The 26,672-nt window shown below is 33.3% G+C and overlaps 1 long non-coding RNA gene across 1 annotated transcript in view; it reads right to left on the minus strand.

Annotated features, from left to right (window-relative positions):
- Positions 1-26,413, minus strand: part of LOC110468137 (uncharacterized) — an 87,081-nt gene extending 60,668 nt beyond the window's left edge. Inside the window, exons 1-2 of the long non-coding RNA XR_002465032.3 lie at positions 26,387-26,413; positions 3,016-3,134 (exon numbers count right to left, since the gene is read on the minus strand). This is a non-coding gene — a long non-coding RNA (uncharacterized LOC110468137). The remainder of the gene's footprint in view (positions 1-3,015; positions 3,135-26,386) is intronic.
- Positions 26,414-26,672: the final 259 nt, after the last annotated feature.

Below are 26,672 nucleotides of genomic sequence, written 5' to 3' on the forward strand. Positions count from 1 at the left end.
GTTATTCTTACTTTATCTGCAAAAAAGTTTTTTTTAGATAAGCATATGCTATATAATTCCCACCACAAAAATATAATCAATAATAACAGTAATATTCAAATATGTCATAGCAACATAAACTGAAAACCAATGAAAAAACCTGCAATGACCAAATCCTGCAAAAAAAATTTCACAGAAAGATCAATATCAAACAGTCAACACTATTGGTCTTATTTATCCTTGTTACTTTGGGTGAGCAAACTACCCTTCTTGACAGGACTAACCAGAACTATAGGAAAAACCTGGAGCTTGACAGACTCCTAGGGGAACACTTACCCTCTTGGTAACATCTTAATCCCACCTACATATGACCAGATATTGTCCTTTTCTACTGCCTACTAACTCATCCCTGAACAGGATATTCTTCAGAGGATCTGACTATGTTTCCTGAGTACATATATAGTGAAACGACTGCTAGGATCAAGAAATTTATAATAAGTGACAAAACCCCTGTTGCTCTCTGAATAGAATTTGATTTTAAAATGGTCCTCCAATCCCAGATACTGAACACCTCTGAAGGCTACTGAATTATTTTTTATGAAATGACATTGAAGAAAGTGCAGCAGCCATTACAGATGTGCTCAGCAATAGCTCACAGGCAATCTCAGGTAGCAGTGAGTTTTATAGAGAAGAGATGCTGCCCACAAGAGTGCTATTATCTCCAGCTCTTATCTGAAAATGTCTCTTATGATTTTAGCATACATTTGGATAACTGCCAGAGAGCTTGTTTTAAAATGTCACCCAAAGTACAGATAGCTCTTCTATCAGTAGAGCACTAGAGAGTGTCACTTTGAGAGTTGAACTCATGACATTGTGTCAGGTGCAAAAGTCATAACAAATGAACCAGAGAGAACCTGGCAGCCTACCTCATGACTTCTTATCTTAACACAAATTGCTATGACAAAATGCATTGCTTCTTAAAGAGAAATGTCATTTGCACCCAAACCTGGAATTACAACATCTGGTCTTTATTCTGTTAAATAACCAGAGTTTAAGGCTGTGTCTTCTTTTATAAACACCTAGGTTAATACTTGAAAGAAGAAAAGGGATCTGTGAATGTTAAATACAATTCTTAACAGTGATATTAACTTTTTACTTTCCCATTTATTTCTGATTGCTGCTATATGTAGTTTTGGAATAACAATATTGTTTACCCTTTAAATAATGAATTGTTAATGAAAGAACTAATTCTTTTATGCTGAATGACAAAAATGAAAAAAAAATACCCTGTATAAAGTGTTATTGTGGGTGAACTAATGGCAAAACTCATTAATTTAAATATAAGAATTTAATAGATATATATTTCTGAGTATATATTAAAAATATTGGATAATTATTAATTCAAAGCACATTTTATGTATAGCACAGATAATAAAATTTGCACCCCTCTTTTTAGCTTGTCCTAACGACTACTTAAATTATTGTTTTATTTAGAAGGCCTAAATGAGGATGAGACCAATCTATTACTTAACAATTGCATTACCACCATTACCCAGTAAATGCTTCCATTTTCAGTGAGATTTTTCCACACATATTAGAAACAATCTTAAAACATGACCTTATCCTTTTTGTGATTGCCGTAATTTTGTGTGTCTTTAATTCCTCCATCTATCAGTCTAAAAAGCTGAAAATAAGCTAACGTGATTATCTTTAGGCATAGTCCTAAAAGGGAAAACTTTCCCATGATAGCTGTACCATCTCTTTCGTAAAAAACCTTCTGGCTGTCATTGCTATATTGCCAAACAGTAGAGTAGTCAGACAGAGGTTTTGTTGAGGTCTGAGGGCTTTTGAACCAGTGATAGAGGATACTGGCAAGTCATTTGTCCATCATAATATTTTTAACTTTGTTCATTGCTCACTTGCTGAAATATCTGTTTCACCAGGCTTATTTTCTTCAATGATATAACTCTGCATTTGAGAGTACACAGAAGTTTCAGTTGCAGAAATGGACACTGATACCACTCTGCAGAAACAGTCCTTCCTCTTCTGCCACTAATTTCCATAGGATAAATGGTATACAGGGATTAAAGTTATATAATTGGTTCCTTCTTTTAGGTACAAGATTTTTTAAAATATGAACACAAGCATTCTATCATGCTATCAAGCTTCTAAAATAACTGAGTTCCAAGTACTCCTTTATCTTAAGCCCCAGTTTTAGCATATGTTCTGTACAACTACCTATCCAGTGAGGTATTTCTGTAGTATCTAATAAAGTGCATGTTCAATGCAGTGTTCTGCAATATATTCTGTTTATCCAAATCTTTTTTATTTCTAATAAGAAACATTGATGTTTGTAAAAATGTTTGACAGTGGCACCTGCATCCTGACATATAAACAATAATTTACAATGCTTGTGATGTTTTTAACATCATCTTCCTTTTAAATAGTGAAAAGTACATCAAGAAATTTTTCATTAAAATTCTGAAACCCCTCAAGCTAAAAAATATTTTGGGTAAACAAATTGTATGGCAGAATGAAGTATGTGTGCCACCATACATTTTGTGGGGCAGTAGTTCTAGCATGAATTCCTTTCGAGCATATGGTAATTTTTCATTTGAAAACACTTTTTATTCTAAGTATGAAATTCTATTTTTAAGCAGTTAATTTAATTTTTCATTAATTTCTACACCAGCACATATTCCTAATGGATAACTTGTGAAAGCATAGACCTCTTAATCTTTTATGTACTAATTTATTTGTACTACAAAATAGGGATGGTTTAAGAGATGGTTTAAATTTCTCCATCATTCATCTCTCAAGGAATACATTTTTGCTCAACAAAGAACTTAAACCTCTAAGTTTTGGCTTGTGTGTCTTCACTGCAGAGGGAAGATTTCCTGACATGGGTATAGTAAAAATAAGTCTAAAAAGCTGAGATACATGAGGAAGTACAGCACACTTTAGGTGAATGGATTTTCAAAGGCAAGGCTCAGTAAATAGTGCCCAGCACATCAATTTATGTTTTCTGGGATTTACCTTAGTGTTCATCCACAGCTTTGAAACATATTCCATGAACCACCTTTTTCTTAGGACCGTATTCTGGGCTGCTCACCTTGTGCTGTGTTACAAGCTATAAACATATCCTCAGGATTCCCCTGGCAGAAGAAAGAACAAGGACAAATTCCATTACTTTTACATTATAGCAGGTATAACAACATGATTGATTTAGTTCACAGGAGTCACTATCAAGCAGCTTTCAAGCAGATGTAATGTTCTGACACTACTGATTCAAGGAATTTCTTAATTTAATTAGGTCATTATCAGACAAATATGAATAGCTAAATTTGGAGATTCCATTAATTCAAACTTAATCTGTGAGAACACATTCTGCACTAATATTCATAATGTTTAGAGTGAAACTAAAATGAACTATTATCACTTCAAACTTTAGAAATTAACAGATGATATCAATGATTAATATTCTTTATTTTTTCTGTGACCTAATAAAGTGAAAGGATATGTTTCATGTATTTGATGTCTTTCTGATAAATTTTCTATAACCCCATTTCCTATAACCTTCACTGCTTTGTCTGAACCTCTGTTCTCTTAAAATGCACTGCTCATACTCATAGATGTGCTCAAGTCAGCTTTATTTTTGCTGTAAATTGATCACGTCAGCAACACAATTGCAAATATTTGGTAATAGTTACTGTAATCAAAATAAGTCCATTTACAAGGTAGACTTTACAGAATCAAAACTGTACATAATGGTCTGGAAGAATGTTCTTTCTAAACCTCCCTAATTGAATCCACAAAGAGAATTTACAGAAGGACAGAACTGACAGAAATAAAATACCTGAAGAAAATACATTAATCATGCATGTTTTTAATGAGTTTTGGTCCTTGTTAAAATTAAAAATATAAAAGAAATCAAATTCCTAAAAAAAGTATAGGTCTTTGCAGTGTTATAGCTAATTAACAAAGCAAAAAGGATGCTCAACACTGACATAAGAACATCTAGTGCATTTTGATTAAAATTTAGTAATATCCCCAAGGGATAGGAAAGAAATGTAAGATTAGATGAAAACTGTAAAAACCACTAGTATTAAATCACTCTGATTAATACCAAGCTGAGGAAAAAGGAAAAAAATGTTTAAAAGATCAACCCTCTCTACATTTGCTTTTCTCATACTTGATGTTGATTAATTGCTCATTTCTAGTAAAATGGCTTTTTAGGTTACCATAATTCAAATTTAAATTATATCTCTTGCAGTATAAAAAGAAAAGAAAGTAAAATACATTAAATATGATTCTAAGTGGGAAATTTTAGCAATGCATCCCTGCTTGACAGACACTTGTGTGTAGTGTGTATTACTTAATTTGTTTCATCTTAATAAACATTTCCATTCAGATTTCTTTTTTTTTCCAGACAAATGTGAGATACTTTCCAACTTAATGTGACTATTATCATGTTGTCAAGATTTGAGCCTGCTTAATAAATTAAGATTTTCCTCCACCTTTGAGAATGGAGAAAATAAATTTGAAACAAAATTTCAGAAAAGAATAAATGATGAATGAGTAAATAATGTTTTCCTGCTTCATAGCAGATAAAACTGTTTGGCTATGAATTTAGAAGAGACCTTGTGCACTGCATTGCAAATAGATATGGAGGATAATATGGTACTTTGATTCAGTTTTTCGGGAAAAAAAAAGACAAGAAAATAAGTATGGAAGATTTCATATAGTTTTTCTTAATTAAAACACTGTAAGAACAGGCAAATAATAATATGATGCCTCTCTGCTATCTCCCATGGCAACTATAGATTCAGAGAATTTTGCAAGTGCACGTGAACAAATTGTTGTGAACAGGATTATTTTGAAGGTCAGTTTGTGATACTGTTTTTGGAAACGTGAAAGAAAGGAAGATAGAGCAGTAGCCATGAGCAGAATTTTGCATTTTAGTAAATTTTAAATTGAAGAAGTATATAGATGGATCATAGAGTAGGAATTAATAGTGAAGCTGATTAGCAAATGATCTATTTTCAAAAGCCAAGAATCTTACTGTATGTGTTAAAGGCTTGCTCTAAAAAATGTTCTGAAGAAAGCTGAAGAAAGAATTTGTTATTTCTCTCCATTTCCTTATCATCTCTGTCATTTATTTTAATTTGAAAAAATGAAAGACATGTCAGGACAGAGAGGCTGAAGAGCAAGAAGAATGAGAAAATTTTAAAAAAGGAGGGCATTTGATGAAAATAATGTTTTGACCTCTTTTAAATAGAGATAACTTTGTACAATTTTAGGAATCCACAGAATGCATATTTTTAATCATTGAACAAAAGTCTTGGGAGACCAGGACCCATATTTGACATGGATTCATATGAAAGGTGGTATAATTATATTGCTGCATGGAAAAATTGAGCTGAATGTCATTAGGGCAGATACAGAGAAGCAGAAAAATCTTGAAGCTTTGTTTCTCGCCTCCGGACTCATTCAAGGACCTTCAGATCCTTGCTGACTCGTGGAGCTCAGAACTTCATACAGTGCTCCAGGTGAGGCCACACCAACAGTGAACACAGTAGGATAATTGCCTCTTTTGACTGGTTGGTCATGTAGTGTTTGATGTGCCCCAGGTTGAGGTTTGCCCTCTGGGCTGCCAGGGCAATGCTGGCGCCCACTGAGCCTCGTGCTGGCCAAAAGCCCCAAATCACTTTTCTCAGGACTGGTCTCCTTGTGCCTTGCGTTACTCCATTCTAGGTGCAAAATCCAACAAAGAATACGATTACTTCTTACATTTGTAAGAGGAAAATGTTGTATTTCCCTTTGAGTTAAATTTCTGTGTTTAAAGTGTCTTAATTCTGTTCATTCCTGTCTATTTATGTTAGTGTTCATTGGTGCAAGTGCTTTTTTTTCCAAGGGGAAAATTAAAAAAAGGAACATTTTATCTCATAGAAATGTGTTTCCTAGTGGTGGGTAAATTAAATATGAAAGTCAAGAAGGCCCTTTGAGATTATTTCCAGCCACTCCTCTCCCAGTTTATACTCATGTCTGGCATTATTCCATCCCAGGTTTAGGATCCAGCATTTGTTTTTTAAGTTCATGCCATTGATGATGCATGAGAGCTGTTCAACAATAACTAAAACATATTAACATTGGCGTTATTGACACTGTGTTCATAACAAATCCAAACCATAGCAACCTCAAAGCTATACTTGTCCCTCGAGAGAACACCTCCCAGTTTGACATAGCCAACAAATTTGCATCCAGGTTGTTGATAGGTATATTGAACAGAGCTGTCCTTAGAACTGGGCCCTGAGGAGTACTGCTGGTGTCCAGTTTTATACCAGATATAGACCCATTCATCAAAACACTTTGAGTCCTGCCCTGCAGCCAATTCTTTACCAAGCCTGCTGTGTATCTGCCTATCTGACAGCTGGACAGCTTGTCCAGAAGGATACTGTGAGGGAGAGCATCAGAGACTTGACTAAAATCCAGAAAGACTTCATTCACTGCCTTCTGCTCATCCACTTGCCAAGTGACCTTATCACAGAAGGATATCAGATCATTTAGACAGGAATTTCCCTTCATGAATTTGTGTTGACTGTGCCTGATGAGCGCATTGCCCTTTAAATGCCTTTCAATAGCACCCAGTGTGACCTTCTCTGCAATTTTTTTCCAGTTACTGAGGTTAGCCTAACAGATCTGTGGTTTCTGTGCTGCACTTTTTTATCACAGAGCAGAAAATTCAGAACTCAGGAGAAAGGGGTATTTAATTTACCTTGCTCTTTTCAGACATTACCTTTAGCAGAATTTAGACAGCAACAAGGACTGTTTTTCATTATTAAAAACAGGACAGACCCTACCTCAGGAGATATGTAACTGCTGAAAATCTTTGCAGTTCTCATTATTGCAGGTTTAGTTCCAGATTTTTCTTCTAGATCTTACTGGATTTTGTAAGAATACACCAGCAAGGACCATATTTTAGTGATTATACCTTCACTGTCTTAGTTCAGGAAGTGGTCTAATATTTCACACTTTCTCAGAGCCATGTTTGGCTTCCTTGACACGTAGGTAAGGGACAGAGGATCTGGCTTCCACTTTTCACTGAATACCAGTCAAGACTCAGATTACCTAGAGATAATATTTATTTTTTGTTAAGTTGTAAGCAATTGTTTGTGACCAAATGTATAGACGTGTATCATTGCCAGTAGGTTAGGTGAGATGCAGACTAATGTCAGGCCAGGTTAGTTTATGCTGCAGGTTAGGGTAAGGTTGAGGTCTTCCACTATCATTACAAAGGATTTTTTCACAATGACAACAAAAACTCTGGGCAGGTGCTACTTATATGTATTTGTGTTCGAGCTTATCTCACTTCTTATGTGATGTTTTGTGATGTTTTATGATCTTATAGCTGTTTTCAAATATTGAGGTGAAGATTTTATATAATTTTCTAACATATCTCCTAGCAAATATTTTAAAAATACCTAAAGTGAAATACAGAAAAACTGTTAAGTAAGAGGACATATTTGATGCACGTTTTGTTTGTGATAAAGGGCACAATTTTTCTCAAATATCTCTCTCTTTCTATCTATCATCTCTCTCTCTCTCTCTCTCTCTCTCTCTCTCTCTCTCTCTCTCTCTATCTATCTATCTGTCTATCTATCTATCTATCTACCTCTATGTATTAAATATCTACTTTAATTGAAGTGCCCGTTTTTCTTGGCTAACAAATTGACAGCAGGGTAACTAGTCCAGATGTAGACAGACATCTATTTACTGTAGATATCTCTCTATATTTTTGCTGTAAATAATTCAAATGAAATTACACAAGAGAAAGTAACATTGTAATATTATTCACTGTTTAAACATTATGTTTCTTTTTTACTCCATTCTCAGAATTTTTACAAAGTTTGCCAGCAATTTGTCAAAGGGCAACAAGAAAGCTGTTAAGTTAAATTTGTAGAAGAGATATATCAAAATACCAAAAAGATGGAACTATACTGTTAATTATCACAAACAATGTTTTGGATTTTTTTTAAAGTAGCAGTTTTTTTGGGTGTGTGAGTTTTTGAAGTTATTTTATCCAAATGCAGAGAATAATTGAACTAACCACAAATTTTAAAAAACTACCATTTTTATTTATGGAATGTTGAAGGTTAAATATATTCAATCAGTATTATAAAATTTCAAAAATTAAGAGAGTCCAGTATGACAGAACTGATGTTCAATGCACTCATGTTTTCTGTGTTCTCACTGACCTGTAACAACTTTGACCTTCACTCATTAGCTGCTTAAGCAAAACTGAATTCTTAAAAAAGTGTTTGTTTCCAAGAAGAAGAGTATTATTCATAACCTGCAGATCCTACGAAAGGTTTATGACTGTTAGATTTAACATTCCTAGATATGTGTGGACAGAGCTATTCACAGTAATCCTACTGATCTCTGCAGTACTGACTACATTTTGTGCATTTGCTGAAGACATGAAGGAATAAAAATTCCCCACTGAAAAATGTTGCAGTTCCTCTTGAGCATAAACAGCCTAAAAAAAAAAAAAAAGCTAGCAACTAAAGCCAGCAAAAACTGATGAACTCATGGGTGTGTACCACTACCTCCACAAAACTCTCGCTTGCCTTTGATGCCTCAGTTTTAGAAAATAATTTGTTTACTCATAAGCTGGTAAGATTCTCTCTATTTACTTGTGTAGCTGATTATTTGCAGTTATTTACAGTAACCACTAGTAATGGTTTAGAGACTTTTTAATTATGGAGTGACATTTGCAACATAGGTTCTATTTTCATCAGTATTATTACATTAAATACTGGCATGAATAAGAAAGTTTCTGTTAGATGAAAAATCCAATTTATAACCAACATTACTCCACTTGGGCCATGACCTCTAGTAAAGAACTACAAGCCCAGGATATGACATCACAGAACAGCTCTAGGCACTGAAAAGATATGTGGATTAAAGACCTGTACATCAAACAGACATGTCCAGAAATACTCTGTCTTTAGTAAATTGTTCATTTAAACCAATAAATGTTCCTGTGCTCAGAAGGCAAAGAGATACATTTCTTTAAAAAACAAAACTCATTGTATCATCTTTGTGCAAAGTGAAGATCCAAGCTGATTAATAACGACTGCAGCACTTTCTCACAATCAAATGCAAGTCTCTTGAATCATTAATGAGATGAGTTCAAAGTCCCAGAAACTAATAATTTGTGTACTTTTAGCACTAAGTGAACTCATCTTTCTTGTCTCACTCTTCCAGTGTCAGAAAGATCCTGCATGTAATGCACCATATCTGTTGTAACTTCTGAATTAACAGTGTAATTGCACTTGGCATTCAAGTTCCACTCCGTGCCAGGCAGTGAAAAAAGTGAGAAAGGAGACAGCTTGTCTCCAGATAGGATTGTTCTCTCATCTTTAAATTTCTACAGTGTAGGTGGCAGTATATGAGATAGATGTCTAGGCTTCCAAGAAATGCAGAAGAGAGAGAATCAAAAATAGTTAATGTAATCTGGGGAGTAATTTATGTCTCCAGAATTAAGAAGGCAGGTATAGTCAGTTGCATGAACATATTATGAGATGTTCTACCATATTTAAGGTTTCTCAGGGATGTTGAACTAAATGAGGTTGGACTAGATGATCTCCAGATGTCCCTTCCAATCCTAAAAATTCTGTGAATCTGTGATTCTATGCTACTCCAGCACAATGTTGAACAACATGGTATTGGATCTATAGAAAACTTGTCCTCTTCTGAACTAGCAGCTGGAGGAAAAGCGGGACACAGAAGAGTAAATCTGTCTTTTCAGTGTAAAAATAAAAATATAATCTAAACCAGTAATTTAATAGATAAGAAGATACCCAGAAGTAAGCATTATTGATGATTCTTTTCTCCCATGTATTTGTCAGCATACTAAGAAAAAATGGAGGGAAGATGTTGAAGAATTTTAATAAAGTAATTTAATTTTATTTTAAAAGTGCAAATGAGCTTGTGGCACAGTAAGACTTTGAGCACAACTTGGGGAAAGAGGGTGTCCATTAGCTGCAGTAAACTTGCAAATCTTGAGGAATTTGTGTAAATATATAAATCCTCAGGGTTTTTTATAGCCACATAGAAAGCAATGGTCTACAAGTTTAATTTGAAATTTAGATTCTTCTGAGAAGGCTTCAATATCCCATCCATCCATTTCAAATAATGAACAATTGATTCACTTCAGTAGTCTGATTAGAGCTACAGATACTATGAACCAGTAATCCAGGTCTTGTCTACAGATACTTAAAAAAAAAAAAAAATGAAACATTTTCTTTTGCTTTGGCACAATCCCTTAATTTAAAATATTTCTGTTCATTCCTTTCTTGAGGCATTAACCATAGGAACAAGTAATTTTGAGGGGTATCAAGTCATGCCAAGAACAATTAAGAAAGGATTTGATTTCAGTAAAACCAAAGAAATCCTAGATCTATGGCAAAGGAAGCTTTGACAAAAAGATTAAGAAAGAGAGAAAGGGTTTGAGGCAGTAACACCAACTTAACCCTGTATGTACTGCATATGTTAGCCATATATTCAGAGAGAGGGTAAAGTTAAGCCCATTTAGACTGATAATATTTTTCATTATACATATTTACTGATTTCAAAATACTGGTAAAAGAACAAATGGTACATTTGTGGACAAGCAGCAAAAAAATCTCTTTGTAAAATATTGTTCTGATCTATTGTACTGCTTCTCCCCTACAAAAGATCTCTAGTGACCTAACATGATTCTTTCTTATACATCTTGTTTTGACTGAGATTTAAGACACATTTTTACCACATATTAAATTACTGAAATATGTAATTATTCTTGTTCCTATAGACCAATTTATTTCATGTCAGTACACCAATTCTCTCTTGCTGTTATTTTGATGGGTTTTTTTCAACTCTCATCAAAAGATCAATCTGTTGGCAACACCATGGGCCAATGCAATCCATTTTAAAAATAATTTTCAATCTAAAATACCAAAGAACAATCATACAATACTTGTATTTTGATCTTAAAAGTTAATTTATTAATCTACAGTCATTCTATAACTTCAGGCAATAAATAGTTACTGTTAGGACTTTGACATATAAAGTGTTTCAAATTGCATCCTGAATTTCATACCATTAGGACACAAATTTGTCTAGGCCACATTTTAACAGCAATGCAGAGGTAGGGGTTTTTTAAGGGAAAAGATTCAGGTCTATCAGGGACACATTGCTGAGGTGAAAGGATACTGGGGGAGGTGGAATATAACAGCTTTCAACTGTCCCTATATCTTCTTATCTTGTGGAGCTGAATGATGATCACCACTTGAAGATCTACTTTGTTTCCTGCAGTAACCAACCCAAAGGGACTGATCTGGCAGCCAGAACAAGAGATGTCTAACACTCAGGGAATGTGATGCACAACAATATTTCCCAGATCCATAACCTAGAGAGGAGCCTGCATGTAAAGGGAATCAAAGCCTGGTTGTTTGAACCCATTGAGTCCACTTTGCAGTTCAATTAACTTTAAAGGAAAAGATGAGGGTGTGCCTCAATAAGATAAATAAATCTTACAGTTCTGGTTTATTAACTTTGGACTCCATTGGGGATAAAGAATAGAATGTGGAAGGAAAACCTATATGCTCTGATGACTGATTGTAAGCTATTTTTAAACTTTTAAATTAAAATCTTAAAGCCAATTTTTTAAAGGAAATTTAGATTATGAACAAAATTTCATAGTTAAGGAAAAAATCCAGAAAAAAAAAAAATCAAGGCCAAACTGAAATAAGTAAAATGCAGTAGTCTAATTCTAATTTATACTAGGCAGTTTTATGCTACTCTACTACTGCAGAGAGGTTTGGAAATACTTGCAAAAGTAATTTATGCTGATTTTAAGCCCATTTATGCTGCCAGAACAATGATAACTGAGCTTATGAGAGTCACAGCAGTCAACATTCATCAAAAAATTAATCTAAGAGTTCATTTACTCATTACAAGTATCTAAAAATATTATTAATCCATGAACACTAAAAAAAAATTACAGACAGCAAATCAAGAAGGAAAAGCTGTCACATGAGCCAGGCATCCAGTTCCATCTCTATGGAATTTTCAAATTGTAACACTTTAACTAACTTTACTGGGACTAGAAATAGATTTCTGCAGAGTGATCTTAAATTTCCCTTTAACAGAGAATACAGACGAATGGGTATTAATTTTGCACAAAATGTAAATGGCAAATTATTTGGACAAAATTTCAATGATCATTTAAAAATGGCAAATGGAGCAAAGAAGATTCATATTAGGTGAGCAATCAAATCTCTAACCAAATAACTCTGGTTATTCATTATGAATGGCTATTTCAGCTCTTCTAAAGAGTTATTTCAGAAGAAAACATAATTAAAATCATTATGACTAGCAGCAAAAGTTGACATATTTCTCTGATCCAAAATTTTAACATACATCTAGCCTGCAAAATTAAAAAAGAGATAAGTCATTCTTTTGATGACAAAATTTCTAAGAAAAAAACCCTAAAATCCTAAAGTTACAGGACTCCAATATTTTACAAACAGTGATATCTTTTTTTCCAGATATATCTTTCTTGAATTATCATTTTCTCTCACCTAATTTACTCTCTATTCAAAAAGATCAAAAATATTCATTTCTAAAGATATTTCTAGTGGCAAAAATATATTAAGTCTCATATGATGCATCTGGAGAATTGAAAAGTATTCAATTTCTAAATATCATTTCAACTAATTGTTGAAATTGGGAACACTTTGTAAAAAGCCATCCACATTTAAGAGGCAAAGATTCATCATGTAATGATTAAATCCCTGATAGTCATTAAAATTAAGGAGCCTGCTGAAGAGCAGCTTCAGATAAAGACTTGCAGAAAATAAAGTAAGGATTATCACAGACAGACAAACACATGGTACATGTGACATCAGTTCCAAAGAATTTACCCCTTTATTCTGTGAACTAATTCCAGACATAGTCAGCTAATGAGCAATAGCTCATGACATAACTGAGACAGAGGTTTTTCTTCTTTGCTTGTCTTCACCTTCTTTAATATTAATGTCAATTTACAATGCTAAAAAACTTTCAGCTCACACACTACAAGCTGAAACTTAGAATATAATCCCAAAACTGGGACAATGTGACAGATCCATTGGGATTTACAGTTTGCATTTCTATAATTTCAAGTATCTTTAAATGTCCATGTTAAGTTTAGTGTTAGCCTTTTGTCTTGGTGATACTGGGGCATACCAGGTGGTTTCTAAAACTGTGGTAAACAATTTGGAGTGCATATGTGAAATACAGTAAATTCTCTTGTGTTGTTTGATGGGTTTCTTTTCACTATCGTATCTACCGGATAAAGCAAGAGCCTCTCTCTTCTGCTGATCCTTTTGGAAGAAATACCACACATGGGCTATTTATTAAAGAACACTAAAGTACACTTTATAGAAGCATATATCTCAGAGTAACAGAAACCAATTTTTATATGCCTTTACAAATTCTGCATTCCTTCCAGGCCATCTGCTTAAGAGATAAATAGAACCAGCTGACACATATTGAACAGTGTCATTCAGCTTTAATGGCAAAGAGATTTCCTGGATTAATGATTAACAAATTATGTCATTAACTGGTTGATAAATCTTTCAGAACCTCCTTATATATATAACATGGTAAGTAGAAGGCTTCTTCCTGCCTGACTTTAGAGTGCTTGCTGAACAATTTCTTTAAAGAAGTGAAATTGAGAAGATAAGGGTCAAAGATTACAGACTTAAAACATCAGTGGGTATGCAAGAACAGACTAAGAAAGAAGAAATTTCTATGCTATATTAAATCTCAAAATCAAAGTTTTGCATACCAAGATGTGCACCATTTATTTCTCAGTGATCTGCACATAAAACACCCATGAAAGTCAGGGACCTGAATTTTCAGTTCTTTAGTGTCTAAACTCAAACATACTGTGCACAACTAGTGTTCCTCCTAGACAAAACATTGAAAGCAAAAATCAGTGTGCAAAAAGTGGTCTGTACCCAAAAACATTGAAAATGTGATATATTAAATACGGTTTTATGAGTGTGACCCTCAGAAGTTGCTTCAAGCCTGTAAGCAGGTAAAACCTTTTTAATTTAAAGCAATCTTGTTTTTTGCAAAGAAAATTGTATCTGACCTAAAAAGCAGTGTCACATTCACATACAAAACACAAAACTGAAAATGCTATCTCTCTTAAACTACAGTAGTGGTTATTGTCATCAGTGAGCATTCCACCAACATTTTCTGAAATAAAATTATTAATGTATTTATTTTTTCAATTTCTTTCCTGCTCATTTTCAATACAACTATTTATACACTATTCTAAAAGCACATCAAGAAAATGCACTGATAAATGTAAATACACTGCTAAAATATAATTTTTATATTAATTTGGATTTGCTTTAAACTAATTCTAGTGAACTAAGTGGAAAAGGCATAGTGGTGCAGTGCAGGGTGAAAGTGCGGGGACTCGAAATATTCCTGAAAATAACTTCTTAGCCATAGAATAAAGCAGTACATAAAATGCTGTGACTTTTCTATGCTTGAGTGACTTCTGGCTAGTGGATAGAAGCAAGGACTAATTTAGCATCAATTTGTATTACATGAGACAATAGGTAGAATCATAAGTAGTCTTTGGCATTCACTGGACAACATTAACAATCTCTGTAGTTGGGGAGAATTTCTGCTCAGAATCCTGCCTAAATCTGTGATTTCATTATTTCTGTACTGTGCCCTGTCCTAACCCTGCCTCTATACTGAATTTCATCAAAAGCTCAATAGAAATTTTAAACTATCATTAACCATTACCTGCAAGTTTAGTCATAATAACGAGTATATGCCACTGTGTTATACCTACATTTATTCTTCAGCTATTTCTGTGGTTTTATTTTTAATAACTGAGAAAGCAAATATTTCCTCTAATTCTCTTTAGAATAGTCATATATCATGTTCTGCACTCTCTCTGCAATAAGGGTCAAAATAGATCTATTAGGCAACATTTTGGGTGCAGTCTTATATTAATAGAAAAAAATTCAAATTACCACTTGGGAGACATAGGCAAATTCTTCTTATCCAATCCTTCTGGCTATCTTTTGTTAAACACAATTTCTCTAAAAAGTAAAAATATTATAAATGAAAGAAAAGGTTGTATTGAGAGAGTGAAAAAGAGCATGAGAGAACTGTGGTAAGGGGGACATAACACTGCAGTGGAAATAAACGTCTTAACACTGACAAGTCTTCCTATTTCTACCATGTCTGAAATACCTCACATCAACTAATCAGGACTGAGATGTGGTTAGATATTAGATTTCTAAAAGTAATATTATCTTTAGAAAATGACAAATTATGGTAAAGCTAAATTGATAGTTTTGCATTTTGTTGGAAGATTTAGTCATTCTTACATTAAAATTTGTTCTCAGGTGTATCAATTGCTTTTTATCTTTTTCTGACAAGCATGACTTCTCTTGGGGTTTTAATCTACCTTTCTTCTAAAAATTCTACTCATGCCAAGCTACTTCAGGGCACCTAAAGCAATTCTGGTTTGCAGTCAATGTCTGGTAAATGGAAAGGAATTATCTCAAGGGCAAGACAAAATGTAACTAAAAATCTGATTGATTATGTTTTAAAAGTACATTTTTGAAAATTTCAATATCAACCAATTATTAAAGAGATAGGAAAAAAAACAGAAAAAGAAATTATTGAAAATGTTTCATGTGAAAGTGAAAGAGTGATAGTAAGAATGGAAAAGGAAACTGAAGAAAGTTGGTCTGTTTGAGAAGCCCAAATATTTGAGAAGCTAAAATCATTCTTTACCATGAAAGAAAACTTAAATCAAAATAAAGTACTGTTTTCCAAGGAGATGGTGTTCATTGCATAAAGCATTAGTTGCTACAGTACCATATAAATAAACAGACCAACGCTTAGTCTAAAACACCAGAACCGAAATCACCAGACTTCATTGTCAGACAAAGATGCAAAAAATATGCAATATTTATCATCATTGAAGCTCCTTAAAATATTCTTATCTGAGCTTGACTGTCATCATACTCCATACACTAGATAAGATAGAGATATGAGAGATTTAGCTGTCAAATTAAAGAGCATAGAAAATAAATTCACAATAAAAGGACTAGCAACAGACAAGCTTTTCTTTCAGAAATTCAAACATCAATTAGAAATATTTGATTAAAAATAAAAGAAAAATTTTGATGCCTCAGTGGGTCATATCCACCACTAGCAGGATAGTGTTTCTACTGCTTACTACAGACAACATAATACAAAATCTCATAAATAAATAAAGAGTGCATTCTCATTTATAGATTAAGTGATACATTCAAATAAGAATATGAAAAATGATTGTTTTAGTCAAGCAGTTGTCACTTGCCAAAAGTACAAACAAAATAGTGATTTAAAGAAAATCAAATGTGCATCCACTGACTAGGAAAAAATATTTTTTGACAGAATTCCATAAAATGAAAAAATTAAAAAGAAAAAACAACTTCTAAGCTTCATAAAGTTTCTCAGCTTAAAGAGGTGACAAAGTTGAGCGACAATGTGGCTACAAGATTTCCCAAAGATACTTTAAACTGAGTAGGATCTAAGAATCATGTTAGAATGGAAATATTGCAGTGAAGCCTCCTCATGCACATCCAGATATGCTTCTCAAAGCTCAGCATAGCACTTAAGTTATATTCAAAATTTTAGAAAGGAAGTGGACCTTTCTAAAGAAAGAAGAAAGCTTTACATTCAGAACTGAACTGAAAAGTAATTCTGTAAAGGAAAGTGTGGACTTAAGTGAAGATAACTGACTGTGCTATATTGATGCTATTTTAAGTCAGCAGGCTACTTAAAAGGAAGTGCAAAAGAGTCTGAGAAGTAGTAACAGATTTTTAGACAGGGAAACTAAAAAGGTGTGAGAACCCACAGATTCAAAATACAAAAGACTATGTAAATACAGTCAATTAGGAAATTAAAAGGAGCACAATAAAGACTTTATAAAAATGGGACAAGCCACTCTTCAGTTATTTTAGTCCAGTCTAAAATCAGAATATCCTCAAAAAACCCAAACATTGGTTTTAGCAATTCAACCTTATTTTTAGAATTTATTGCTCAAGTTCTCATGGAATTTGATGGATACAGTGCTTAAACTGCTAATAAAACAAAGTCATGGAGCACAGGAGACATAAAAGCATAGGTGGAAAAACAGAACACCAGTACACATATTTATACCTCTGCTACCTCATCATCCTCACTGGCTTTTTCTGATCAAATTAGGTTTCTTAATAAAGTCCAAAGTCATTCTTTTCCATTTTCCATCTCGTCTATCACTCTCTGCTCTTCCATCAAATCTTGGGGCTTTTTTTCTGGTTTATGCCTAAGGCTTTCTTAGGGTTTTTGTTTGTTTGTTCCATTATTGGTGCAATTTGGTGGTTGGGTTTTTTTTGTTGTTTTGTTAGTTTGTTTCTTTGTCTGTACCATTTTAGAGGAAATTTGAAAGAACGTTTTCTTCATAAATGTATGATTTGCTTTCTTTTCTTAATCATCTTCCCCATGCTGAAATATTATTTAGTTACTTCAGTATGCAAAGCAATTTTCAATAACATGAATTGCACTGGTGTGGTAGGTTAACAAAGCCACTCAGTCCTTAACAAAATGGGGAGAAAATAAGGTGAAAAACTCTTGGGTTAAGATGAAGGCAGTTTAACAAAGCCTGCACATGGCTATTAATAAAGGCAACAAGCTTTAATAAAGGCCATGTGCTAAAGTAAAGGGAAAAAACCCCTTATTTTTCCTGAATACCAGGGGGCAATGCCCAGTCACTTCCATGGAAGTAGGGCCTCAGCATGCTTATAGTTGCTTTGGAGGACAAACTTGTTAATATCAAATGTCCCCCCTGTTCCTTTCTCTTAGGTTTTTATTGCTGAATACAATGACATATGGTATGGAATATCCCTTTGGTCATTTTGGGTCATCTGTGTTGGCTGTGTCCCCTCACAAACTCCTGCCCAGGCCCAGCCTACTGGCCTTTGGGTTGGAGAGACAGCCTTGATGCTGTCTGAGCACTGCTCACCTTTACCCAAAACATTTGTGTGTTATAAACATCCTTCTAATGACAAAGCACAGCGGTATGAAAGCCACTATGGAAAAAGTTAAGTCCATCACAGCCAGGGCCAATATAAAAATCCAGTTCTCTGTTCACACAAGCACTAAGGTTTCATAATAATCACAACCCTTTGAGACAACAATCGAGACAGAGCAGAAGGTAAATTATATCCATTGCTTACCCATGGATAAAATCACCCATGCTACTTTTAGAAAGAAGTTTCGGGAGTGAAAATCAACATGGTGATTTCTAAGAACAGTCCATTTCCTTTTAAAATATGAACTTTTTTTTTAAATCCCTCTTAAGCTTCATGCTGGAGTTTAACAAACCCCACTGGCTATGCATGTGGAGGCTTGCCATACACTTAAGATGCACATCCACCTTAGAGTTATGCTGGCTTTTTGGTGCTTTTCCCCCCCCTAGACTCACACTAAGCTATGCACCATTACACAAATGGAACCTGGCTTTCCTTACCATAAAGGTGATTTCCAAGCTTGTATAAAAATTTTAATTTCTATTTTGTTTGTTCTTCTGCTCAGATTTCTCTGCACTTCTGGTTCATAGGCACACATCTGTAACATCCCTGAGGGATATTTTCACATTTCCAAAAGAGAAGCTGCAGAACCTGTTCAGGCTTGTTGTTTGAGGCATTTAGTAAGGCATTCATGAAAAGGTTCATAGATTTTCAATATATTTCCAGACTTGACAAAGGTTATAAAATGTATTTATTTTCTCAACACTAATCTTTTGATTTAGAGTGTAAAAAGATTACTGTTCTAGTAGACTCTTAAAGAAAATGCCAACAAACAAAAAAAACAAAAAGAAAGACTTAGGGTAAGCACAGCTATATTAAGAGAAAAGGCTTCTTCCTAATATATTTGATTACATTTTAAGAACTAACTTAAGCTAATACTCTATTAGTTTATATACAGAATCAATCTCTTTAAGTAGGGGCAAAACTGGTCATTCATATTAATTTCCTTGTTAAAGGAGCCTTTTAAAAGAAGTCCACTATCAATCACTTTAAAATAATTGCTTACTATAAGTGCCTTCTAATTAAAGAATTTACCTGTTTCTTATGACTTATTTAAGCATATTTCTATGAAGTTTTTTTGCCTTCTGCTTCATTTCCAAGAGTTTTATCATGTGCATTTATATCCACTGAGGCAATACAAATTATCACAGTTCTATACTCTGCTAGTAAAACTAATATCAGCACTAAATATATAAACTTAGCTTGTGAAAAGCAATTTATGTTGACCTTATTTTTAAAAGAATCATAAAAAGAAGATTAAAAAATTATTTGTTACTAAACATTAAAAAAAGAAGAGAGGGAAATATTAGGCTTTTAAAAAAATAGTAAGATAAACTAATCTTTCTATGGATTTCTATGGATTATGGAAAAACAGGTATGAATCTGCTGCCAAGTTTTGAATCCTAATTTAAAATGTGGTGTTCTTTGCAAGTTCCTAGCCTCAGAAGGAAGTTGTAGCTGCAAGGATGCAGATGACAAAACTGCTGTTCTCTCTCTGGCAAAAATATGTGCAGAGAGCTAATGACTTACTAAAGCATGAATCATTGCTGGGCACAGGGAGAAAATCTTAAATAATGTAACAATTTCTTTTCATAATATTATGAATAGTACTAAATCCAATGAAGAACAGTTTTCTTGAAGCCTCTTCTGTTAGATCCTGTCTTTACCAGTTTGCTCTTTTTCAGACTAACGCAAACATTATCTTGCAGGCAGGTATAATATTTTTTATTGTACTCAGAAGCAGAAACAAAGAAGCAGAATACTACTGGCAAATAATTTGTCAGCCCAGAGACACTGGTCTGAATTTCATGTGCTGCTTTAAAGAAACAAAACTACTTGAAAGCATAAGTTTAGTTGAACTTTTATATTTTGGCAGAAGAGCATGTGGATCAGAAATAATGTATTACACCACTTGTATACAGTGTTCTGATTCATAATATCCCATGTGAGTAATGAATGTGGACGTTTCTTTTTCTTAAAACGAATAATTCTTCCATTATCTCCCTTTCCCCATTTTTAAAACTGTTAATTGTTACACTTTCATAGAGGCTCTTTGCACCATTGTTTTTGGTAGTTGTCAGTGCTGTGCTCTGAAATCTTACTATGGTTTTTAAAGAATATCAAATAAATCTTTTTACATAAAAACTGGGGAACCATTTTTTATAGAAAATTAATGTCTTGCTACTTAAAATATACTTGAAAATAAGGGGGTTCTGGAAACTGTATGCTTTGAAAGCCCTAAATATCAGCTTGAAATATGTGTTTAGAGAAAATAAGATATTGCTTTCCAGTTTCTGCAGGGATATACACTGGAGAGAAAACAAATAATAGTTTTGCCAGAATGCTTCCCAGCACCATTTTTAATCATAGGAACCACCATTAAATTACAGTTAAGCAAAGGAAAGAGAAGAACAGTAGTTCAAAATACGGAAGGTTTTCTTGGAATTTAAAAAGTCTTTGCAATTAGAATCTTGAGAATATTGGTTTGTACTGTTATCAATCAAATACCTGAAAGGATATTCCCAAGATGATTTTTAAGTTACATTCTTTGCTTGTATTTACAAATCAGACTAATTGCATAAACCAATGAAACTGCTATGAAATTATTATTAGATTTTTTTTAGAATAATATTGAACAGATTAATAAGATGTGGTGTAGCCTGACTGTAGATGTAGCATAGTGTTCTAAAAGCTAGCTTTCTTTTGTATTAAAAAAAATGTTGGGATAATTAATGTGGATAATTTAACAATTTGCATTTGCTTCAGAAAATATTGTGCATCTGCACAGCTGTAGATTAGTGAGTGAGATGGAGAGGGCTGTTTGATTTTTCTTGTGTCCTTGCGAGTTCTTTTATTCTGTTCTAACAACTCCTCAGAGTTTTCCAGCAAATGAAAGCATGAAAGTTTTACATTGTTATCTTGAAAGTTGAATGTATTTAGCTTTTATTACCTTGCAATATATTTCATACCAATCATATTTCATAAACAAAAAAATCAACATTACAAAGAGTGAAAATTTAGTTTACTTACATGTATCCAACATTTTCAAAATACAGATACATACAATAAAAAAGTTTAATGGTGTCTCTGCTAGTTTTCTTTGACCACTGCTACACCACTAAGGTCATAATTTCATTTGTACTCCTGAATAAGTAAAATAGTAGGTGTCTAAAGGGATTTGGATCCTCATTTTCAGATGATCTTGTCAGTGTGGCTGGGCTGGAGTGTGCCTCAATTCTGGTCTATGTTCCTGACTTCTTTTGTTAAAAATAAAAGAATTGAATCTATGCAATAGGATCAAGGAGATTTTTAATAATTTATTCTTTTCACTGCTGAGCAATTCCTCCTGTAGATAAAATACAACTGGAACTAACCCTCCAGACTAAAGGTTAAGACCTTGGATTGGAAATGGAGAGTATAAAATAATTTCAGCTCTAGGCTTTAAATAATAATTCAGACTAACTTTTTGATCACCTTCTTGCATTTAGATATAAATTCATACCAAAGGTCTTTGGATCTGTCTGAAACAAATGGGAATGAAGAACAAAGCTTCTGCTTGGATTTGCTACCAAACTGTTTCTTCAGTGCCTGTCTGTTATTTCTCTCCTTTAGTCCTGTAGGTTTTTCAAGTGTGTTTGCTGAAGGAATGGAAAAATGATGTCTCCTATGCAATGCTGTAGGACTTAGAGGGAGAGAGTTATGGGTGGTGGTGATCCTGATCCTTTGTTGCATACTATCCCATGTGATGGAGTGGGAGTTTCTATTCAAGGTACAAAAGAGCAAAAGTGTGAAATGATGGCCAAGCATCAGCTGCGTAAATGGCAATGAAGGTACATGCACATTTCAAAAATTCCTTTTAAATGTATCCAAAGGCTATTCTGAAAGCTTTCTGACAGCAATGTCTGTTTTCAAATCTGCTTCCCATACCTTCTGGTCTTATGTATTCACACTTGTCTATGCTTGGAAAACCCTGTGGTTGTTACTGTTTTCATCACCTGGTCCAAAAGATCAAGGGTTTAAATTTTTTTTTTCTAAATTATTTATTTAATGGTTTCATTTCACCCCATTTTTTTCTCCAAGATAATGTTGTTGCCTTAAATAAAGGAGAAAAAAACAAAATACAAACAAACAAACAAACAAAAAACCACAAAAAACCAAACAATAAAAAACAGCACCCAAAAAAACTTACAAAAAACCCCAAAACCCCCAACAACAAAAAAAGCAACAAAAAACCAAATAGTTCCCCCTGAAATTTATTCAATTTATTCAAAATAAAATGTGTTTTATAAACTTTACTGAATTATTGTTATTGATGCTAATGAATGAAAAATTCTGAAACATTTAGGAAGAAAATTTGCTTTGGCCTATTTTTTTTCATTATGTCTTGCATCTGCTACGTAATCAACAAAGGTAGGGTTGCCTATCATAAGTAATGGAGGACATCAACAAAAAGTAGCTATTAAAACTATCTCCTACAGTCTCAAAAGATAATTTTAATAACTATGAAAAAAATGAGTCATATTAAAAATACTACCTACAGAGCAAAGACAACATGATCCAAACTAAAAATGAAAATAATAAACATTTAATTGTGATGTTAAAAATTATTACATGCAACTATTCTCAAAAAAACAAGAAAAAAAGAAAGGTGTTTTGCATATGTTCTCTTAGCATTCATAGTATAGATTTACAGTTTTTACTACTTTATGTTTAGAGTTTTATTTGGAATTTTTTTATCTTTTTATGTTATCTATATTTCACACACCATAGCAACATTTTCAATAGATTCATAATATAGATCAGAGAAGGAGCAAAATACTACTATCTTACTTTTGTAATTTACACAACAGGAATAGCAAACATGTATTTATATAACTTTTTCCAGTGCTCTGAAACAATATATAACTGTGGCCACTAAATATATTTTTGATCTAAACATTCGTCTGAAGAAAATCTGTCCATCTGATATTATGGTATTTTCCAGTCTTCCTAAAATTATTTTTGAAAGAGAACAAGCAGCAAGATAAGCAAAAATAAAATCTGACAATAACATTGTTAATATGGAAACAAATATTGTTTTAGAATTCTGTCAAAATATTAAGATGATCTTTCTGATTTTTTTATTGGTTTAGAAATTTTCCTATCTTAAAGAAGAAAAGCTGTTACAGAGTAAATTCTAAAAAGATAAGTTTCATAAAGAATAATCACTGTAAGAAATTCTAATGCAATCCACAGACATTATGATGCTGTTGCATGAGTTTGATCAATCTTCAGCAATCCAAGTAAGTAAAATGGTAATTTACAGAGACAAGGATAGATCAAATTAGTAACTGTAATTATTATGAGTAGATTTTTATATAATTTCATCATTTAATTATGCATTATTTTTAATAAAAATATAACTGCTCACCAAAAAGCAATGCCCAGCATTAAAACTGAAGCTACTGGACTAAGTAGATTAAATATATGTACTGATAGCTTCTCCTTTTTTATTAGATTTTCACTTGTCTGTGTCCCTGAAAGGACCATCTGAAATGTGAAGTATCAGGTGCATGTATTTTATCAGCCAATACCCGTCAAATTAATAAACTAGGACTGTAATAGCTGTGATGATTGCAACACCACCATCTGCACTGGTTTTTTTCTGGAGACCTTCTTTATTAGAGTAGCAAATGTGTAACTTTATCTACTGATGTTCTAATTAAGGAATGCATTAGCAAGTGATAAAATTATTAAGGACTTAAATCCTAGGGATTTCAACTGTACTTCAACATATTACTATGTGCTTTAAAGTAACTAAAGAGAAACAGCAAGAAGAATATATTGTATAAAAAATATGTGTGTACTAGACCTGAACAACCAGGTCTAGCATCCCTCCAAATATTTTAAATACCAATGTAAATACCAATAAAATCTAACTGGGAGGAAACCTATGCAAGCATTTCAACCACTGGATGAAAAAACTAGAGAAAAAAGTGAACAGAAGCTTTCATTCAATGCTAAGATTCCTAGTTTTAGGACCCTGTGTTTTACTTATTCCTGTGTTCATGTACCTGGCTTTGGTTCTGTTTTCAAGGAATATATTCCCTGACATTTTTTGGATTATAGAAGACATGATCTATGATAGATACAGAATGCCTGCTAAAATGGTATAAGGTTCTTAAGTATAAAATATACATGGAAGTGTAGGAGGCATCACTTTATATATAAAGTGTTGTTAAATTTTAAAAAATTAAATTTAAAAAAAAATTAGCACAGAACTTGTCAAACAGATCAAATGTCCGCCTCTTTCAGATTTTGTGCTGAATATTCCTGAAGGATGATAGAAGAATGCACTTACTAGACAAATATGGATTACTACTCTACAAAAAAATACTTCAATGGAAGTTAATGTTCTTTACATTTTACAGCAGATAGTTTTATTTTGTCCATGTTATATTTTATATTTTATCCTTAAAGATGAAATTTGGCAATGATTTTAAAAGTTAATTTTGTATTTGATAAATCAAGATGGTTTTGGTGGGTTGGTTAGTTGGTTTGATGATTGGTTCATTGGGATTGTTTCTTTTTTCATTTACTTGAGTACTTCAATTATCTCAAAATACCAATCCAAAGAAATCTGCCTTCTATCCTTAACTAACAGTGCTTATCCAAATACACATCCAAATTATTTTCCCTGTCTTCATGAGCAATCTTTGTCTCCTCACTTTTTAGGGGATGCAGTTTACACATATTCCCCCTGCAAATGTTGATTTCAGTGTCAACATTTCCATCAGACTCTGATCATGCTTTCATAGTGCAAAAATTTAGTTTTGAGGTGGCATGGAGGAAGACAGTCCAGTATAGACTGAAGAAAGCCCCTTAAACTTTCTAATTGTGGAAATTGCCATGAGGCTAAAGTTAGATAATTTCCCCAGCATAGATGAAACAAGAGGAATGTTGGGAAGGGAAAGGGGAAAGCAGGCCAGAGACAACAGTCACATCATTCCTTGAAGTAAAATCCCAAACCACCTAAACCACAACATGGAGCAACCTGGCAACATTACCCACCTATTCTCCCTGACTGGTATCTCTAGAATGATTCTGTATTATCCATTTATTTGTTGATTTAGTAATACCTGCAGGACTACGTTCAGAACATTAAAATTTTTACTGTTTTGCACCACCAACATGAGTAGAAGAAAGTTCCTAGATAAATGCCATCCAAGTCTTCCTGCTGTCAATGAAGAGGCGATTTAGAATGACAAATGTGGGGTCACATTTTAATTAATTTTTTCTAAGACTCATCACTCTACATCCATTGTCAGACATTATTATATGATCCAGTTAATTTCTGTCCTGTTAAATTTTGTTTCCAAAACTTAGAGAATTGTAGATTTGGCGCGTGTGTGTGTGTGTCTTTCACGTTTGCCAAAACCACATAAATATGTCACAGTCTGACAATCCCTAGAGAAAAAAATTGAGATGGCTTACTTCAGTGTTAAAAGAAGATTCTCTCTTTGGATTTGCTAGTATATAGATAGTCAATTTATAATTCCCAATGATGCTTTTCAGTAATAGTCAGCTATATAGCTTCTATTTACCTTATGAAATACAAAACACATAGTTAACACATAGTTAACAATGAGTTAACAATATTCCAAGGGAACAAAAAAATTCTTCTACATTTCCAATTTCACTTTTCCTCAATAACTACTCATTTACTCCTGTGCAACATTAGGATGAAGATGTGAAAAAACTGAACCTGTCTCTAGATCTTAATTTTTCCTGTAAAACTAGGCAAGAACTTATATTAGTAAAAGCATAGTTAATATTGTCTGATTTGGAAACAAGTAGTGATTATTATACTGTTGAGTCAGTAAAAGTTCAAGTTCAAGGCATAAGATTACATTTGAATCATAAAATCAGTAGTACATATCAACCCTGTATTCTCTTGATAATCTTCAAGATTTTGGCCACCTTCTGAATTATCAAAGAGTTTCAACAGTCCATTAAGGACTCCAAAGAAGAACAAGAACAATTTATCATGTGATATAAAAATGTGCACTAATATAGTGAAAATGAGTTGATTGAGATTATATGGGATGATATATTGTTACCTTGTTAAGCATTTCTGCCATAATAAAAATCCCTGCTACTGTATAAGCACTTTGTCTTTATCAAAAACAGATAAGTAAAGGAGTTAAAATGAATTCTCTGAACATGTATTTGTCAGTACTTACTGAAAATGCATTGCAACCTCCATCAGCTGTGTCTGCCAAACTCAATAAGCAAAACAATGTGGTATGGTCAATTTGTGCATGAGACAGATGTTTTGTGGGTATTTATTATGCCTGCAGGGAGCTGAGTGACCACAGCTTCCAATCAGCAGTAGATGTAATATAACATCCTAACACTGCTTTCCTCTGCAACAAGATTTAGCATGTTGCACACAATACTAGCAAGATTGCTAGGTTTTGTCTGAATTGTTCCAAAAATGTCGTTTGGAATTGAATGTAAGTAGAAAAA

Source organism: Lonchura striata, chromosome 1 (genome assembly GCF_046129695.1).
Source record: "Lonchura striata isolate bLonStr1 chromosome 1, bLonStr1.mat, whole genome shotgun sequence".
In the NCBI taxonomy this organism is placed as follows: domain Eukaryota; kingdom Metazoa; phylum Chordata; class Aves; order Passeriformes; family Estrildidae; genus Lonchura; species Lonchura striata.